This window comes from Molossus molossus, unplaced genomic scaffold, assembly GCF_014108415.1.
Source record: "Molossus molossus isolate mMolMol1 unplaced genomic scaffold, mMolMol1.p scaffold_m16_p_2, whole genome shotgun sequence".
NCBI lineage: Eukaryota > Metazoa > Chordata > Mammalia > Chiroptera > Molossidae > Molossus > Molossus molossus.
In genome coordinates, this window is record NW_023425355.1 from 5,289,985 (window position 1) to 5,295,757 (window position 5,773).

Consider the following 5,773-nt stretch of genomic DNA (forward strand, 5'->3'; position numbering starts at 1 on the left):
CACAACAAAGAAAGAAAACTACAGGCCAATATCCCTGATGAACATAGATGCCAAAATCCTGAACAAAATACTAGCAAATCGAATCCAGCAATACACCAGAAAAATTATCCACCATGACCAGGTGGGATTCATCCCAGGGATGCAAGGCTGGTACAATATTCGCAAATCCATAAATGTGATACACCACATAAATAAAATGAAGAATAAAAACCACATGATCATATCAATAGATGCTGAAAAAGCCTTTGACAAAATCCAGCATCCATTTCTGATAAAAACGCTCACCAGTGTGGGAATTGAGGGATCATACCTAGACATAATAAAGGCCATATATGAAAGACCTACAGCCAACATCATACTCAATGGGCAAAAACTAAAAGCATTTCCCTTAAGAACAGGAACAAGGCAAGGATGCCCACTTTCGCCACTCCTATTTAACATAGTACTGGAAGTCTTAGCCACAGCAATCAGACAGGAAGAAAAAATAAAAGGGATCCAAATTGGAAAGGAGGAAGTGAAAGTGTCATTATTTGCAGATGACATGATACTGTACATAGAAAATCCCAAAGACTCCACCAAAAGCTTACTAGACTTAATAAATGAATTTGGCAAAGTAGCAGGATACAAAATTAACGTCAAGAAATCGATGGCATTCTTATACACCAATGATGAACTCACAGAAAGAGAAACTCGGCAAACAATCCCATTTACCATTGCGGCAAAAAAATTAAGATACCTAGGAATAAACTTAACCAAAGAGATAAAGGACCTATTCGCAGAAAACTACAGATCTTTGAAAAATGAAATAGAACAAGATGTAAAAAAGTGGAAGAACATACCCTGTTCATGCATTGGGAGAATTAACATCATTAAAATGTCCATATTACCCAAAGCAATCTATAGATTCAACGCAATCCCCATCAAAATACCAACGGCATACTTCAAAGAATTAGAACAATTACTTCAAAAGTTCATATGGAACCAAAAAAGGCCTCGAATAGCCACAGCAATCTTGAAAAGGAAGAACAAAGTTGGAGGGATCACAATACCAGATTTCAGGTTATACTACAAAGCCACCATAATCAAAACAGCCTGGTACTGGCACAAGAACAGGTATATAGACCAGTGGAACAGAATAGAGAACCCAGAAATGGACCCTAGGCAATATGCTCAATTAATATTTGACAAAGGTGGCAAGAGCATACAGTGGAGTAAGGACAGCCTCTTTAATAAATGGTGCTGGGAAAATTGGACAGCTACTTGCCGAAAAATGAAACTAGACCATCAACTTACACCCTACACCAAAATAAACTCAAAATGGATAAAAGACCTAAATGTAACCCATGAATCCATAAAAATCCTAGAGGAGACTGTGGGCAACAAAATCTCAGACATCATACGCAGCAGAATTTTTACTGACACATCACCTAAGGCAATAGAAACAAAGGAGAAAATGAACACATGGGACTACATCAAACTCAAAAGCTTCTGCACAGCGAAAGATACAATCATCAAAACGGAAAGGCTACCCACTGTATGGGAGAGCATAATTGCCAATGATATATCAGATAAGGGGTTAATTTCCAATACATATAGAGTGCTCACACAACTCCACAAAAGGAAGACAAAGAATCCAATTAAAAAATGGGCAGAGGAACTAAATAGACACCTCTCCAAACAGGACATACAAATGGCTAAGAGACATATGAAGAAATGTTCATCATCACTAATCATCAGAGAGATGCAAATCAAAACAACAATGAGGTATCACCTCACACCGGTCAGAATGGCCGCCATCAACAAATCATCAAACAACAAGTGTTGGCGAGGGTGTGGAGAAAAGGGGACTCTAGTACACTGTTGGTGGGAATGCAGACTGGTGCAGCCACTATGGAAAACAATATGGTGTCACCTCAAAAAATTAAAAATTGAACTCCCATTTGACCCAGTGATCCCACTTCTAGGAATATACCCTAAGAAGCCTGAAACACCAATCAGAAAGAATATATGTACCCCCATCTTTGTAGCAGCACTATTTACAATCGCTAAGATCTGGAAACAGCCCAAGTGCCCATCAGTAGACGAATGGATTAAAAAGCTGTGGTACATATACACAATGGAGTACTACGCAGCGGTAAGAAAGAAAGATCTCTTGTCCTTTGAGACTACATGGAGGGACCTGGAAAGTATCATCCTGAGTGAAACAAGCCAAGCAGAGAAAGACAAATTTCATATGATCTCACTGATTTCTGGAATATAATGAACATAACAGTTTGAGGACAATCCCCTAAGGAGTGGGGAGCTGAGAGAGGGATGAACAACAGAATTTATATGCATATAGGCATGAACAGTGGACATGGACAACAATCGGGGGAAGGGGCGGGGAGGGAAGGGGGAGGGGGGAACCACTGGGGGAAAAAAGGAGAATCATTTGTAACAAAAATTAATCAATAAAAAAAAAAAAAAAAAAACTTAAACATACGCCACCCATATGACACAGGCACTCAACTACTAGGTATTGTTCAAGAGAAAGGAAGCCATATGTTCCCACAGAAGAGGGGGAGGTGGGGGTGGGAAGAGATAAACCACAGAACTTATGCGCATGTATGCATAATCAATAGACATGGACAACAAAGCTGGGGACGGGGTGGGGGGGATGGGGAGGAGGGTGCCAATGGGGTAAAAAAGGAGAAACATCTGTAACAAAAATAAAATTAAAAAAAAAAGACTTCTAAAAAAAAAAAAAAAAAAGATATGGGTAGCTGAATAGATAAGAAAACATGACCCATATATACACTGTCTACAAAAGACCCACCTTGGAAGAGAAAACTCACACAGAATAAAAGTGAAAAGATGGGAAAAAATTTCCATGCAAATGGAAATGAAAAAAAGGCAGGAGTAGCAATACTCATATCTGACAAAATAAATGTCAAAACAATGGCCACAACAACAGACAAAGAATGTCACTACATAATACTAATAACATTGATCCAACAAGAGGCTATAACCCTTGTAAACATATATGCACCAAATATAGCAGCACCAAAATATATTTAAAATCCTGGAGGATTTTAAGGGAGAGTTTGACAGCAACATAGTCATAATAGGGGAATTTAGCACCCACTGACATCACTGGATAACTTTCCCAGGCAAAAAATCATCTATAAAATTGCAACTTTAAATGACACAGTAAATAAAATGGATTTAATTGATATCTATGGAACAGTTCATCCCAAAGCTGCAGAATATACATTCTTCTCAAGGGTACAAGAAACATTCTCAAAAATAGACCACAAAACAGATCTTTACAATTTCAAGAAATTGAAATCATATCAAGCATGTTATTGGATCACAGTGGCATGAAACTGGAAATCAAATACAACAAAAAACTCAAAAACATACAGCCACATGGAGACCAGAGAGATCAAGGAACAAATAAAAAATGTCCTAGAACCAAATTTAAATGAACACACAACAAACAAAAGTCTGTGGGACACAGCAAAAACAGTCCTGAGAGGGAAGTTCATAGCATTACAGGCCTACCTCAGAAAACAAGAAAAAACTAACCCTACAACAAAAAGAATTAGAAAGAGAACAACAACAACAACAACAACAACAAAAAGCCCAGAGTAAGTAGATGGAAGAAATTAATGAAGATCAGAACAGAAATAAATGATATAGAAACTGAAAAAAAAAATACAAATGATCAATAAAACAAAGAGTCTGTTCTTTGAAAAGATAAAAAAAGATTGATGAACCTTTAGCCAGACTCATCAAAAAACAGAGAGGACCCAAATAAACAAATTCGGAAATGAAAGAAGCAACGTAACAACTTACACCACAGAAATACCAAGGATTATAAAAACAATACAATGAACAACTATATGCCAGCCAAATGGACACATTGTATAAAATAGACAAATTCCTGGAACCATACAATCTTCTAAATCTCAATGATAAAGAGTCAGAGAACCTGAACATGCCAATAAAAACTAATAAAATGGAAGCAGTACTCAAAAACCTTCCAGGAAACAAGTCCTGAACTGGATGGCTTCACAACCAAGTTTTACCAAACATTCAAAGAAGAACTAACACCTATCCTCCTCCAATTGTTGCAAAAATTTCAAAGGAGGCAAAACTCCCAAACTCTTTTAATGAGGCTGGCATAATCCTATTTCTAAAATGAGATTAAGATGCTAAAAGAAAGAAAATTACAAGCAATATACGTGATGAACATAGATGTTAAAGTCCTCAATAAAATATTAGCAAATCAGATCCAGCAATACATTAAAAAGACCACACATCATTAAAAGTAGGGTTTATTCCTGGGATGTAAGGCAGATACAATATTTGCAAATCAATAAATGTGATACATCATATAAACAAAGTGTAGGATAAAAATCATGTGATCATATCAATAGACAGACAAAAACATTCAACAATATCTAGCACTCATTTTTTATTAAAGTTCTCAGTCAAGTGGGAATTGAGAGATCATACCTCAATATCATAAAGGTCATATATGATAAACCTCCAAGCTGCATCATATTCAATGGGCAAAACTAAAAGCATTTTCCTTAAGAACAGAAACAAGACAGTGATGTCCACTTTCACCACTCTTATTCAAGATAGTACTGAAAATCCTAGCAACAGCAATCAGACAAGAAGAAGAAATAAAATACATCTAAATTGGAAAGGAGAAACTAAAAGTGCCATTATTCCCAGATGACATGATATTGTACACAGAAAATCTAAAGACTCGGGTTACAAAATTAACATCCAGAAATAAGTACCATTTTTATACACAAATAATGAACTTTCAGAAATAAAACCTAAAAAAATAATTCCACTTACCATTGTAACAAAAACAAATAAGATACATTTAACCAAGGAGGTAAAAGACCTGTACTCAGAAAAATATAGGACTTAGAAAAAAGAATAGTGGAAAATATTAACAAGTGGAAGCATATACATGTTCATGAACTGGAAGAATTAATATCATTAAAACGTCCATACTACCCAAAGCAATCTTAGATTCAAAGCAATCCCTATTGAAATACTATCAGCTTGCTCTGGCCAGTTTAGTTCAGTGGTTAGAGTGTCGGCTCACAGACCAGATTCGTGGGTTTGAGTCTCAGTCTAGGGCATGTACCTGGGTTGTAGGTTCGATTCCAGGCTCTGGTCAGGGTTTTGCAGAAAGCAACCAATTATTTGTCTCTCACATTGATATCTCTCTCTCTCTCTCTCTCTCTCTCTCTCTCACCCCTTCCCTCCCTCCCTCAGACTCTATCTAAAAGAAAGATCAATGAAAAAATATTCTTGGGTGAGGATTAAATAAATAGAAAAAAAGAAGAAAGAAAGAAAGATTTTTATTATTTTAAAAAATGCCATCAGCTTATTTCAAAAATCTAGAAAAAAAAACATTCCAAAAATTTATATGGAAGCAAAAAAGACCCCAAACAGCTGCAGGCATCTTGAGAAAGAAGAACAAAGTTGGATGGATCACAATAATGGATATCAAATTATACTACAAAGCCATTGTAATCAAAACAGTCCAGTATTGACACAAGACAGGTGTATAAATCAGTAGAACAGAACAGGGACCCCAGAAACTGACCTAAGCCATTATGGTCAATTTATTTTTGACAAAGGGGCAAGAATATATATTGGAGTAAAGACAGTCTCTTCAATATATGGTGTTGGAAAAATTGGACAGATCTGTGTAAAAAATGAAACAAGACCACCAACTTATACTACACATAAAAAATAACCT

The 5,773-nt window shown here is 36.2% G+C and overlaps 1 non-coding gene across 1 annotated transcript; it reads right to left on the reverse strand.

Moving 5' to 3' along the window:
- Nucleotides 1–3,138: 3,138 nt before the first annotated feature.
- LOC118636863 lies at nt 3,139–3,244 on the reverse strand. The gene has a single exon (XR_004960828.1). It is a non-coding gene; the product is annotated as a small nucleolar RNA snoR99 (small nucleolar RNA).
- Nucleotides 3,245–5,773: the final 2,529 nt, after the last annotated feature.